Source organism: Thunnus maccoyii, chromosome 20, assembly GCF_910596095.1.
Source record: "Thunnus maccoyii chromosome 20, fThuMac1.1, whole genome shotgun sequence".
Classification (NCBI taxonomy): domain Eukaryota; kingdom Metazoa; phylum Chordata; class Actinopteri; order Scombriformes; family Scombridae; genus Thunnus; species Thunnus maccoyii.
The window spans coordinates 6,628,304-6,644,152 of NC_056552.1; the positions used below are offsets into that span (position 1 = coordinate 6,628,304).

At 39.4% G+C, this 15,849-nt stretch overlaps 1 protein-coding gene across 1 annotated transcript in view; it reads right to left on the reverse strand.

Moving 5' to 3' along the window:
- Positions 1–15,849, reverse strand: part of meox1 (mesenchyme homeobox 1) — a 40,647-nt gene that overhangs the window by 18,538 nt on the left and 6,260 nt on the right. The window lies entirely within an intron of this gene.

A 15,849-nucleotide genomic window follows, 5' to 3' on the forward strand; every position in this document is an offset into this window, starting at 1 on the left:
ACCCACCGCTGGCTAAATGCTCCTTCTCGGTGTCACCAGCTAGTTGCTAATGTTGTCTGCTGATTGCTGCTGGGCAGGTCATGGCTGTGTGTGTTCGTCACTCTGAGCAACCATGTGTGTGTACAAAAATATTGCTGCTTTAAGAAAAAACAATGCAAATCTAACTACATTGTAGGGGGAAAATACAAAAGAGCAATCTCTGAGGACCCACCTGGTCTTGGATTGACAGTTTCTCACTCCTCAGTAAACATAAGCCTTATGAAGCCTGTTTTATTTTAGTGAAATGAAAAGATTCAGATGCATTAGTGCTGTCTTTTAGTGAGCTATCAAAGGCTAAAAATGGATTAAATAAGAGAAAGCCAGGAAAGAAATTTTTCTAGTGAGGATTTTGTTGAGTTGATGCAAAATGTGACATAATACATCTAAAATTTCCTCTCCTTGGTTTTCTTTACAGCTGGCGGCATTAACTGAAAGCCAAATATTTTCAGTTTTTACAATGTTTTTAAACAAAAATCTGTGAGATACGTGACTTGGGAGTGAACTCACCCTGACACCGTACCAAAATGTGGTGGTTTTTAAATATAAATCGCTCTTCTCTTCTTGTACTGCAGTGAATAAGTAGAATTTCTTGACTCTCAGATAACTGAAACCAAACATGTTACCTTGTCTCATATTATAAGGCCTCACCTTCCATGTTGGGTCATTACAACAATGAAAACAGCTAATCTTTACTTCATTGACACAACACCACAGAAACTAATTTCCCTGCTGCCACAATATCACCACACACTGTATAATATGAGCAGGGCCAGGTTGGGTCAGACAATGGAAGCCAGGCTACTGATTTCATTGGCAACTGCGTTGGGTTTTTGTTCCAGCCACATTCTCACTCAGCTGTGGGCCACAGGATGAGTTAATACTTCATTCATGGAAAATCAATTGAAGACTGCTCTCTAGTGGTTTTCACTTGGAACAGCTGAAATAAGCCCGAACCTTCCCTCATTTAAGAGTCAGATCATCTCCTTGTGGACGTTTTGTCCAAACAAACAGATTTTTTATTTATATATATTTTTTTAGACAGTGATTGGATTAGTGGTTTTCATAATTTCCAGATACCTGCATGTAATAAGAAACACGTTTATCTTAAATCATAGTTGTTTATCTTATTCAAGGACTACACACAATGCTAGTCATCAATCTTTTTCTGAAAGGTAAGTCTTGTGTGAAACAGCTTAGCAGCAGGAAGCAGCATTATTGCCGTGAAGAAAAATCATATATTCACTTGTTTCCAATATTGTGCAATTGATATGCTTCTGTGCTTTTGCCACCGCCAACTCGACAATCAATCCGGATCCAAAAACTAACCTCCCATCCATCATTTTTGATAGTGCATACCAAATTTCATTCAAATTTCAGGGTATTTTAGAAGGTAAGAATCTGCCGTTGTGGCAGAGCTGCTCTCTGCAGTGACCTTTACAGTTTCTGCACACGCACGCAGCTGCAATACAGGAAACCAGAATCATCTACCGAGCTGCGTGTGATCACCTTGGCTATTTAACAGCATGGAACACAAGATAAATCAAACTAAATGTCTGTGGGGTCCAAGGAGTAACCCTGCTTCTGCGGGTGTCAGGAAGGGCTGATCGGACATGCTTGTACGTTTGTGTGTGTATGTGTGTGTGTAGCTGTGTGGACAGTAGCACTATTACGTGTTCATGGATTACCTTCCTTCCCGTCTGCCTCGTCTTGTTTCCAAGCAGCACAGGGCTGGACTTCCTGCGTTGGGAGCTGGGACTCTTTGAAGAGGCCTACTGAGCGCGCTCCCTGGAGGGCAGTCAGGATCAGCCTTGGCTAGCAAACACCTCAAAAGGGAGCGAGCTCTCTGGGCCAAACATTTCCTCAATCACAAACTCTTTGGGGTTTATACTCCCAAGGCACAGGGGCACCAAATCCCTCATGCTCACTGAGTTTTTAAGCTGTGCAGAGGAATGAAGCTGTTCACACACGAAAGAGGCCGACACTGGACCCTGCAGCATTAAGCATAAATAGACCATCTTCCAATCGCACGTCCACATGCATATAAATAAGTTTTACCAGCAGTGATGTAGGTAAAAAGAGATTTGTGTTTTTTTAATCTTTCCTCATATGATTCCTGTAAAAGGAGGGATGCAGGGAGGGACCCTTACAGATGAAAGAGGTGGGTTTTGTCTTAGAAGCATCCTGTTTGTCTCACTGTAGACTTTTTTGCGTCTGTGTGTGTACAGTCATGTATGACTATGGGGTGGGAGGGGTGGTGTTACTATTATTAATCTTTGTGACAAAGTGGATTAGGAAACTTGTGTGTAATGTATAATTTATTTGTTAGTTATGCAATTTATCTTCTATCTACATTTACCTTACTTGTGAAATTGTGATGACTTAAAAACCAGTATAAACCAAATTCCATGCAAATTCTGCACAAAATAATATCAGCTTAATCCTAAACCTTTTATTCCAGTCTTCCAACTGGGATTATCTTTACACATTTGACAAACCAATCTCAACTAATGGTACAGTCACTATTTTTTTCTGGAGCTTTCACCTGTATCGAACGGTTTGCTCTGTTGTTGTTGCTCATGTTGACGTAAAAGATAAATTATTTCTTGACCTTGGAAAGTGAGCTCAGGGTCTGTTTACCAGCTTTTTCTAGAGCTTTCAACAGGATCACACAGTCTTCATCACCTGAAGATGTTTGCTTAGTTGTCATCGAGGTGGACATGTTGACATTTGAGCTCACTTTCCAAAGTCAAGAAAGAATTGATCTGTTAGGCAAACATGAGCAACAACAACAGAGCAGACTCCACACGCCGATGAAGACCATTTGATTCAGATGAAAGCTCTGGAAAGAGCTAGTAAGTGGAATATTGTCAAACTAATGCTTCTCAGAATCAAGAAAAAGTGATGTTTTGAGTTTTTAGCCATGCTAGTGGTGTGGTGCAGTCCTAAAGACTTTGGTGAATTTTCCAATAGCCCCACTTGTGGTTTTAAGTGAAATATCTGACAATTATTGGATGTATTGATAGAAATGTGTATGTATATATGTTAACATTTTCACTGTGAGAAACTTTGCATGCTGACACTAACATTTAGCTCAAAGCACTATTGCACAGCCTCACAGAGCTGCTAGCATGACTGTATGTCTTGATAAACAAATGCCTCACTGGAACTGTGCTGTAACTTTTGAGGATTGATGACATTGCTGTTACTGGTATGTTTGACAATATATAAAGAGACAGCAAACAATATGACAAAAAAGGCCTGAATTCAAACTGCAACAACAGGATGCCAATTTCTACAAGATTCAGCTTCAGTAAAAAAAAAAAAATCTATTTATATGTATGTATTTATGTGCTGAATTATAGGTGCAATCACTGCAGTGGAAATAATGAGAGCTGCATATTCAAGTGAGACAAGTCCAGGCATGTAATGGATTGGCAGTGACATTTCCCACTGTATAATGACAATGTCTGAGCACTAAAACTCTTGGGCTTCAGTCAGAGTAATGTTAGGGTTAATGCGCTGTCTGCCCTGTCAAAGCCACAGCAGACAAGGGTATGATAAGACACAAAGTATCTGTGATGTGAGATAAATTGGCAGTGACAGCCTCCGTTATGATAATTACCCCGTGTGTACATATACCAGTGAAACTCTATAGGGGTTCAGTGTGCGGTCAAGCCAACAGCAGAGGAGGGCATGATATCATGTGTGGTAAAATATGCAGTGCCAGAATAGGCACAAGAAAACAAATGTCTATATTTAGCTGGCTGACGCTTTTACGATGATAGATACTGTACCGAGTGAGTCAGTCCTCAATCAAAAAGTTAAAGAAAGGAAGAAAATAAAAATGAAGGGGAGGAAAGAAATTCCAGATGTCAACAGTAAAGTTTGTCCAGCTCCGGTTTGTGGCCACTGGAGCTTTGTGTACCTGCCCCTGCTAAAGCCATTACCTCCGGCTGCTGCGCTGGGGGAGCTGCACAACAAAGCCAGAGAATTCTCGGAAGCCCTTCAATCAAGCTCTCCAACATCGTCCCGGCAATGCTGCTGCTCCCTCTCTTCATAGCACACTGTTAATTTGACAAGGTGAAAGTGAGAAAGAAGATGAAGGTGTGTGCCCGGATCTTGCGGTATTGTGTAATGTTGGATAAGTGTGATAGTGTGTTTTTGCATGTGTGTACATTACTGCATATTGTGCAGCAGTGGAAAGTACTTTTACCCAAAGTACTGCACTGTACCACAAACCTCATTTAAGTATTTCCGTTTTTTTTTTTCTCCGACTTTACCTCCACTGGATTTTACCCAGAAAACATATAACAGGCGTATAGAACAGAAGATGGAAAAAAGTATGCGGACATCTGAACATTACGCCCATATGTGATAGCTGAACCAAAACCATGGGCATTAATCTGCAGCTGTAACAGCCTCCACTCTTCTGGGAAGACTTTCCATAACATTTTAGAACCTGGCTGCAGAGATTTGCTCTCATTCAGCCACAAGAGCATCAGTGATGTCGGCCGCCGATGTCGGGCGATAACGCCTGGATGGCAATAAGTGTTCCAGATCATCCCAAAAGTGTTGGATGTGGTTGTCAGGCCTCTGTGCAGGCCAGTGATGTTCTTCCATATCAAACTGGGAAAATCATTTCTTTATGGCCCGGGCTTTATGCACGCGGGCGTTGTCATGTTGAAACAGGAAAGGGTCTTCCCCAAACTGTTCCTACGACGTTGGAAACTCACTATTGTGTTAAATATCCTTGTATGCTGCAGCACTAAGGTTTCCTTTAACTGGAACTAAGGGGTCTAACCCAAACAATGAGAAATAGACCAACAGACCATAACAAAAGTATGCAAAAATGTGAGGAGCGAGGGGTGTAATGAGTTCCACTACTGTGAATTACATCAGACAAAACTCTTCATATACAGTAGTAAAGCATTCCATAATTCATTTTCTTATCATGTAATTGTAAGAAAAACAATAATCCCACACTCTTACAAGAAATAATACATTCCTGGCATCCATACAAAGTATTTAAGGTCAATGATCTCTTCTAATTATAGACAGAATCCCCAGATAGAAATATTCTAGTTGTGAACAAATCTAGCACATTTACAAATGTGCACTCTTGTAGCCGGATGGTTAAAGGCAAATGCCATACAATATAACGGTAATGTCCGGCCATGGGAACTTTGTTGCATGTCATATCCCTCTCTCTCTCTCCTGTTTCCTGTCTCTCTCAACAATCAAATAAAGGCAAAATGCCAACAACAACAAAAAACCTTTAAAAAATGTCAAATACTTTCTCGTGGAACTTTTTAGTAATTGTTTGCTTATGATTAAAATTTGCTTGAAGTCAGAATAATCTGGACAGCAGAATTTTGTAAAACGATGACACAATATGTTCATATTATCACAGTATGATCCCACCAAAAGTTGGTAAACTTTAATATTGAATTACTGTTCAGATCCATCCATAAACAATCTAACATATCTAATATATATAAAAATGTGATATCAGTCTCCATAATGAGGACTTTTGCTTTACTTTCACCAATTTTTTAATGCTTTACTTGTAATAAAAAGCTCCTTTTACTTGAGTGAAGAATCGGAATATCTTTTTTCAACACTAGTAATGTGAGTTTCCACTCTTATTCCTCTGATTATGTGCATATGTGTGGGTGTTTGTTAAATGTTTTTCCTGTGTGTGAGTGTCATACATAAAAGGTCTGGGGATCAGATTGTGGTTTTCCAGAATAATCATCCTGTCCTCCAAAGTCCTGTTCAGTTTGCTTGTCACCTCCGTGGATGGATGTACTTCACTTCCAAGATTTTTGTGGATGGATGTACTTCACTTCCAAAATTTTTCCATGTTCTCCTTCCCATGGCTGTGCTCTGACCACAACCAACCCCCCCTACCAGTCCTCCCCCACTACCACCACCACCACCACCACCACCCCTGGTCTACTCTCTTCCACGTAAGTTCCCTCCAGGAGAGAGAAAATGGACCGCATCACTTTCACTTTGAATTGAGCTGAACCAGACGTTGCTCGTTGAGTGTTGTATAATGTGATGATGAAGCCTGGGTGGCTTTCTCATGTATCTAATCCAACCATGGGTTCCCCCGGGGGCTTTCTGAGAGATGTTTTGCAACCACGAAATGAGAGACAACTGCCAAACAAGTACAAGGAAATATGATGCTGTGTACACGGCTTGTTACAGAACTGACTGCCAAAGACATTAGTGGTGATCAGCTTCACTGTTTTTGTTGCTTTAAATTCACCCTTGAGCATGACACTGAAAATGTTGCTTAAACACACACTACTCAGGTCTCTTACACTTTTTTTCCCACTGTTTTAGTGTGGAAAGATGAGAATTTTATAGTGTAAATTACATGAAATTTATAACACTTATGCTTTTAAAATTTCAGACATAACACTGCAATAAAACATCACATTTTATGACCTTCTAATGATACCTCTTAAATAAAATCTCCCTTTTTTGAATAACGTTAGCATTTTGATGAATAATAAAAAAGAAGATGATGTTGCCACATTTCAAAGTGATGAATGAGTGTGATGTTCAAATGTTACAACAATCAAATGATAAATCAGACTGTTTTCACCATTTGAAAAATGCATTTTAAAGGGCACGTCTAACAGTTAAAAAAAAAAAAAAAAAAAAAAGGACATTAAATATAATGATATATTCTGTGGTCTTTTGCCGGTGAAGCATTTTATAGTTTCTGCTAAAATCATGGATGGATGCTCCCTTCTGTGTAACAGTTATTTAGGGGGAACAGGCTATCAAACCACTTTGGGAATTTCATCTTTTTCAGAATGTGCACAAAGAGAACAGACGTGAAAAGAGAGAAATGTGAGAGATGGTCTGTAGTCAGTGTTAATACCAGACAATCAGATTTGTCTTCTAGTATTTCTGGTCTAATTTCACACTTAAAATGATGCTTTGTGGTTGCTTACATTATCAGCTGTGTATATATGCATGCAACTTCTGCTATAGTTTATCTCTCAAGGTTACACTTATGGACACTTTTCATGGACACTCTTTCACGTCCGTCCAAAATTTCTTTTTCAACGTTACACATCATTTGTTGCAATTGTATTATTTTATTTTACTGCCTTTTTTCACATTGCATAACAAGTGTTGTCATGGAGCTTTAGTTTCACAGCCAACCTGCTTTTCTGCATGTGTTCTCAATCACCAGCATCTACGGACATCTTTGACCTGGTGTCTAATGGCCAGCTCTATCCAAGGAAAGGTCCAGTCAATCTGTTATATATGAATCTAAATCTACATAAGGACTGTTTGGACCTGATGACAGCTCAAGGATCAGTGGATGAGAATACCTCTTGAAGGGTTTTTATACAACACTGCCCTCTACCTCATGTTGAGGGAGTTTCAGACATATGTGGGATTTAATCTTTGGCTTTGCTCTCAACTCAGCAAAAGATGGTATTTATTTAATTATAACAACAGATGATAAAATGTGAGAATGAATGATGAAAGATAAATTTAGTTTAATTTGGTTTTCCCAACTTTGTTCTACATGTGGCATGGACCAGATGTAGCCTAATTCAAAAACTACTGTGTACTTAGACATCACTGTAGGATCGTTTTTTAGGTTGTGGCCCAGGAGAGACTTTGACTGTTCATTTATTTATATATCAATTTCCAGTGATCTCATAATAATAGTTTTAACACAACAGAGTCAATGAAATCCGAGTTCTGAGGGGTAAAAATGTTCTCTGCTGCTTGTCAAAAGGGAACATAATATTCACTTTTACAAGAAAACATATTCTGATATCTCAATAACTTTCACAACTATCTTGAGACAATAAACAGTTTGTAAAGGAATTAAGTGATGGCAGGTGGAGTCTCTGTCTGCAAATCTGTCAACTATTATGATGCGAAAAGTTCTGAGGAAATACACAGCGAGATTGCATCGCATATTTTTTTTTTTTCCCCCTTTGTCCACAATTTATACAGCATATCGTAAGATTTCAGATCTTACAGATTTGTTTCATTTATTGCCTAAAATACTTGGATTGTTTGTCCGTTTGAAAATATGGGCCACTCAACCATACTTTCTGTGTCTTCACAAGTTGTCCTGCCAGGGAACAGAGTGAAAACAATTACCCAAACACTACACAGTCAGAAACCACTGTGAAGCAACAATCCCGTCCAAGAAAGAGGAAACAAAAATGCACACCCTTTGGACCACAATGGCTTCAACATGTTTAGTAAATTAAATTTAATACCCATCGTTCAGAAGAGATTGGAATTGGATAAATTTATATTGAATCACCTTGTTACTTTGCAGCAGATTCAGTAATAATTGACCCTTTGGCACAGAAACGTGGACCTCTTTTCAGTCAACTTTTCATTTTAATGAAAATAAAAAGTTTGTAAAGGTTTGTGGGACACTGGGGACATTGGTCCTGTCCAGTGCTTTAAGCTGTTCTTGCCAGGTAATTTTACAAGCCCCTGTGAAGACAGATCTGACAGGAAAGAATGGGGAAGAGAGAGCATGGGAGAGTATAAGAGGGAGAGAGATGATAGAGCGTCTTAACATGTGCCAGAGAGAATAGGAGTTCTTCTGGAGGCCAGAGCTGCGTGTTGCTAAACCCGAGCCAGAATAAAGGCTTCGCTGTGACCTTTCTGCTCCCCTCAGGGAACGAAGGTGATGGCTGGATGTCAAAAAGAGAAAGGAAGCGTAGTTAAATCAAGAACTCCTTCTCCTCCTCCGTCTCCAACTCCTGCAGGTCAGGTGCACTAGGGAGCCTGGGGTATGAGTAGATTCATAGGTTGGGTCTGAAATGTGTAGCGTCTTCTTGTTCTGCCAAACTCCTGTTGACATGCGAGTCCATGCCAATAGAAACATTTTAAAGCTCCTTTTACTGACCCCATGAACAGTGACCTGTGAACATTTTCCAAAAGAGAGAGAAAAGAGAAAAAGGAAAAGCAACTCACAATTCTTTCTGGCTCTATTGTGGATCCCCATCCCTGACTTCCCAGCTGGATGCTGAAACCTCATTCTGATCGTGATTGAAACTGGCGGGGGTAATCATGCATCAATATTTGAGAAATTCCTCTGTATGAATGGAGCTTGAAGCTTTTTGGGGATAAAACAATACTTTCTTACAGCATGTATTTACCGGATGAATTTCAGTTTAAGCAGAGTGAATCCAACCCTTGGAAATCTTTATGTTTAACATTTTGAGAAGAAAAAAAACTGGTAATCATTGTCTTTCACAGTGATAACTTCATCCAAGTGGATAGAAAATATCATATGTTATGGTTAGTACATTTGAAACTGCAGCAACATCTATGAAAAATAATAAATGGTGTAATACCTCAAAAAAATATTAAGATAAAATAAATTTAAAAATCTGCATTAACTAATTTTGGGGGGCATTAGGGCATTAAGATTCAACACTGACATTTTAACACCTTACAAAGTTGTCATAGTGAATGTGTTAGCAAGCCGCTCGGTAGTATCAGGGTTTTATTTAGCCGGAAACAGCTGTGGCAGGACACAGAGCTGGTGAGAGTGGTGACACTGAATCAAAACAGTAAGATTCTGGACTGTAAAACCAAAACGAAGAGCTGAGAGACGCTAAAACGCTCCGCAGAGCCGAGGAGAGCTGCAGAGTCATGTGATTTTCTGTGGGGTCATCACTAAAAGCAACACCTTCAAGTGACACATAGTCATTTGATCCATTTTAAATACAAAAATATTGATAATGCAGCTTTGAGTACAGTGTACGAGCCAAAACTTTCTGTGCTGTTAATGGCCTCCCTACTGTCTCTCAGTCTGATAACTGCAGCAACACCTTCACATCATTGAAGCTTCTATTAAGGAGGCCAAATTATTTAATATACCTCCAGATCTGATAAAAAAAAATAGATTTAACAATATGTGACAATCTTTGGAGTTTCTAAATTGGTGATGTATACCAAACAACTACTCCAAACTGACTTTAAAGTAATTTTTTCTTGCAAATAATCATCATAATCAGCTTTAAATGACTGAAAAAGCTCCAAAAACAGTGCAAACTCGACAAGATGACGACAAGATGAAGCCACATGTAATGAAGACCTCCCACTGTGAGAACATGCCGTTGTTCTGTGACATTTAAACAGTCTAAACCAGCGCAGGTGATGTGGTAAAGTGGGATTTACGGTGCACAGATATCATTTATCACCTATCATTATCATTCCATCTGTTTTACACTCAGGCTTGCCACCCTACAGTTTCATTAACCACACCCACATCTGTTAAGCAGGTGTTGGCATATTAAAAGCTATTATTGGCATTAACAACTGCCTGGTGTCTTATTCCTAAAGAATTAGAGTAAATAAACCATGATCTTGAGCTGCATCTCCTCTCAGTATCATCGTCACGCATTATTGTTTCATCAGTGACTGTTGACCATGATCCAAAATATGAAATCTTGTTAAACTGTGTTAATATTGGCCAAAAACAAAGGCCTAGGATTTACGATGGTGTGGATTTTGCCAAATTGAGAACCTGTAATGCATTATTTTATTTTATCTACCCTACTTATTTATTTATTTTCTCTATAAAACAATCCTCCAGGATATATATATGTATGAGCTATTTTATGGCATGGTGAAAAACTATATGGTCTACAGAATAAAATTTGCAGTATTCCCAGGTACAAAGTTATAAATATTGTTTTACTTCTTCTTTTTCTTTTTCTTTTTTGTGTTTTTAACAAAATTTCTTTGCGGTATATACTGATTTGTCTAGTATTTAAGACATCATGGTGCATATTACAACCTGAGGTCCCATGTATAAATGTATTCTTTTATGAAAAATAAACAAACTGTCTAAATATAGTGTCAGTCTTGACCTCAATGTGATATTTTTGACACCAAATATTCTCTGTTGTTGCCAGTGGGAGCTGCCACAGTAAAGACAATGACTCAACGGCCATCACAAAAAAAGGTCAAACAATACTCGCGGAGGACCACTGTGTTTGGATTTGCTTGTTTCTCCCCATGTGAGGTTGACCCAGATTACGCCACCCATGCGCTCCCTTCTCTCCCACATCTGTCTCCAATTGACAACAAACCAACCGAGACCGTGACCACTCATTATTCATAGACAACGAGTTACTTTTGTGCTTCACACCAGTCCGGTTACGTCATATTTGTTTATGCTGTTTGACAACGAGGCCCTGCTGACTGAAAAGGCTACATTGTGAAACTTTTATTGAGGTTTATTTCCCAAAATTGGCTCCCTCATGGGTTAGGTTGTCCTGATATACAAAGAGTAATGGCAAGTGTGATTCTGTTACATCACTGTCATTTGTTTTGGAGTTTGTTGCGGCGTTGGGCAACAGAGTTTCTTTACTGAATCTCTTTAGTGAAGCCCTACTGTATGTGATATGTAGAGGGAATGTTGTATTTTGTATAACCACAAGTGGGAGCTATGTGACTGCGTACTTCATTTGATGTTCTGCCATCCAACCTGGACCACTTTCAATCCTTCTGATTAAGAAAAATACATATATTTTCTGCTGAAATCCAGCTCATCAGTCTTGTATTTCCACAGATAACAAAGTGAAGTTACAGAATCCAGTTATGTTAAATATATAGAATCAATATCATTTAGTATTTGGGACACAGACCTGCACCACAGGTACCTCTTGGACTTCTGGACAAATATAAATGCACTGACATTCATAGAGGACTGCCTTTTTTCACATCCCGCAGTACACAGATGGATTGTTGTAGCTCTTGGACAAGAAGAAGCTAGAATCGATCTAGTCTGTGATGTGGCCTGGTCAAGCTCTTACAGGACCGTCTCCAGAGGGAACTTGGACGTGTGTTTGGATATCTTTCACACAAGGCACAGTCTGTTTCAACACTTGTGAACCTCTGCACTCCTCACTGGAGGATAATTTAACATCCGACTCAATAAACAGGAGTCACTGGTGTCTTTGCACGTGTGCTCAGAAGTGCGTACGTAATTGAGGACTGGGAAAAGTGCGTTATGTGTGTGTCTGACAGCTTTGTGCGCTTGTGTGTCAGATGAGGGACGGTGCACAGTTCAAGCCCTAAAGCACATCTTGTTTAGTTAAGCATCACAGTGTTTCTGTGCTGCTGTCTCGACCCTCCCTCCCTCCCCACTGCTCATCACTCAGCCTCGGCTAACAGGGGAGAAATAAAACCGACTGAGACACCCACACCCTCCCTCCCACCCACACACACACACACACAACACACACACACACACATTCACATTATCAACCATACTATATGTACAGTTTCACAGAAATGTATATACGTGTGCGCACGCAGGCACACAAACAAAACAGTATGTGCTCCCTCGGCTAAATCACCATCCTTTACGCAATTGAATTTGAATGGGAATGTGAGTCAGGGTGACTAAACACTTCTCGATGAAGCGTATCCACTGTTTGGCCTGAATTTAACAAATTTTGTAGACACTCCACCCTGACATGATTGATTGAAAAAGAACAATTGTGTGCATTTTACCACCACAATTGTGAGAACCATTGCTTGTTATTGACTTAAACTTTATTTTTTTAAGCCCCAGTGAAACAATGCATATACATAATCCTCAAATAAACAGACAAAAGGGTAAAAGTTTAGAAAATAGTGGCAATTAAAGTGCAGGCATTCATGCAGTTTGGTGGGTGAGTGTATCTGACCTGGCCTTCTCTGTGCCTTCCCTCAACCCTACCTAGTTTCCATTACTTGCTTGCAAAATAAACACACCGAACCATAGGAATGTTATCCCAAACTTACTAATTTGCCTTGATTACATTAATATTTTTTCAGTTGAAATTGCCCTTTTCCCCTTCCTATTGCTTGTTGTTTATTTTCCTTTTTCCCCTCCCACTCTGCTCCTCCTTCCCCCTCTACATGCATTGCTTTCACTATTAGCACACAATTAAGGGTGATTAGTTGTCAGACGGATGCCCTGTATTTCCTGTGTGTGTGTATGTATATGTGTACGGTGTATGAGTGGGTGTTTATGTTGTTGTCTGTTTATGTAATCATGCAAAAAAAAAAAAAAAGAGTGGAATAATATAGGCTGATCATATAAGATCCACTTATGGGGTCAAGGAGTAAAGTTAAGGATTTCCTGCCTGCCTCTGTCCTTTGTGATCTGTAGATGTATTGAGAAGTATTGAGATGTATTGAAATGTATTGATCAAAGTTGTATTCATATAAAGGGTTCAGATGACGTAGCTCCCCCTGCAGTCACGCCACAACTCGTTTAGTCTACACAGAGATTTTACAGGATTTCAGATAGATCTTTTCACGTGGAAACTCGCTGCTTGTATATGCTATTTATAGATGCTTTTACACAGACTAATTTTAGAACCGTGACGTGTTTGTTTTTGCAGTGTTTGGAAAGATTGGAGCCTCTGATCCTCTCTTATTCATCCCCATATAACCCATTGCTCATAGATGGGAGGGCCGAGATAAGACGGAAAAAGAAACATCAGCTGGCAGCACACCACGTTTTAAAAAACAAAAAATTCTTGATGTCATTTTATTGCCCCCTTTATGATTTCTACAGGTTTGTCTTTTTACATCGTGTTGTAAAAATTGATAATTTTGTGGGATCCCACTAGCATAAAGTATTATCTGGCCAGATCAACGTCACTTTCCACTACTGAGCGCGGTCCCAAGATCCATCACGGTAATGGAAGAGTAACAAAGCCCACATGGATCTGCAGGAAAACAGAAGAAGGTGTCTGAACATAGTAACAGCCTGCGCTGGTTGTAAAGACATTATGGCCCAATCATGTTTCTGATACTCAGATGTCAGCTTGACAGGCATCATGATTTTGCGAGGCAGTGAATCCCTTTATTGCTATTTCCAATGAAAAGCCTCCGCTGGCTCACGGAAAAATATTAACAGGTGTTTGTATGTTTTGTGAATCTGTTGCAGCTGCGTCATGTGAAAAGAACACTTCTTTACATTCTGACTTGGGTCGTAACACCGGGCTTTTCAGCGTCGCTTGAAAACATATGGTGCTCACAGCCTTGACCGATACCTTATATGCTCAAGTAGTCCTAATTTTCCCGATGATTATTTATACAGATTCAGAATGTAGACCGTTGCTCTTGGTAGAACCAGACAGTCCATAACTCACTGGGCCTGAGAATAAAGCTTTTAGTCATTTTTTTCCTCTTATCGTAATCCCATTGCAATATGCGTTGATTTATCGTGTTTTGAATTATGCTTTGCTTGTCGGCTATGTCATTGCTTGGAGGAAAATGGCAAGCTGTTTCAAAGCTCGTCTGTGTTTCTCACTAGTATACGCCATCACATGGGCTTTTATCTTACTTTGCTGGCCAAAACGCAAGGACGGAGCTTATCATAAAAGGCTGATCAGAACCTTGAATCTAACCGTAACCTCGCCGGAGAAGTAAACATGAAGAGGAACAATAAAATCGTGGCTTAGTAAAGAGGCGAGTTTGTGTCTTTGGGACCGGGCCAGAAAGTAAATATGATGACAACAACTCCTGTTTATTTGTGTGCTGTTGAAGAGTCTTCTTTTACACAGGGCTCAGAGACATTCTTGTCTTTGATGAAGGGGCTGGCATGCGAGGCAGGGAGACAAAAAGAAGAAGAAAGGAGAGAGGGAGAGCAGAAGAAGAAGAAGAGCGAGAGATTAAGTGTGTGGATATTCTGGCAGGGAGCGGAGGCAGGACGCCAACAGAAACTCTGCTTTTGTGTGACATGGATACACAAAGTTCTGCGCAATTGTGTCCATGCTTACGTGCATAAACACATGCATAAGCAAGGGCGTTTATACAAAATGCATGTAAAGACACCTACGCATAGAGACAATGCACATAGAAACACAACCAACAAATATACCCATATATAAACACCAGATACACACACACACACACACTCATGCTTTTCTCTCTAATTGGATAACTCGACATGTGTTTGTTCATAGAACTGTTTTATTAAATAATACAATTTAATACAAACAATTTAACACACTAGCCTAAATATTTAGAAAAATCAATATGGGCCCCTTTCAAAACTAACAGCGTTGCACAATAGGTGGGGTAGTTTCACCAGGCTTAACAATATTATGGTAAGAAGCGATTAATATCAGAAATAATGTTTGAACAATTGAGGGGACATTTAAAACAAGCTTCAAGATTAACATCAGATTTCACAGTAGAGCTAAGTTTGCTATTGAAACACCCATAAACAGCCCTTCCTGAGTACGTCTCTATTTGTACAGCAAACACAACTACAAAGACAAAATGGGATTTCACAGAAGAGCCACTTTCTGACCCACTGCTGCATCATGATGGTTGGGCTTTCATGGCTCCACTGTAGCCCATATTATTACAATATTTCATTTGTAAAAAATCACCGATGAGAGGAGGAGTTAAATTATGGATTTAAATTAGAGACAAAATTCTGTGCAGAATTTGTGCAGAAAGTTATTTTTGTCCAACAATTTTGGGCAATAAAAAATAAATACAGCCTTGTGTTTCTCTGTATTTATGAATTAAAGGGGACCTATTATGCTAAAGGAGATTTACATTTCTTTTTTGATTATAAAGTAGATCTAGGTGATATATAAATACTGTGAAAGTATCTAAACGCTCAGTCCACAGAGAAATGGCTCGTTTAAAGTCAGAAACTGTGCCTTTAAACGAGCCGACGGGACCTTCCCGCCTCTCCTGAAAGAAACAAAATATGTTTATTTATGTGATTTACCTCACTTATGTGTACTTGTTTCATTTCAGCTCAGTGTG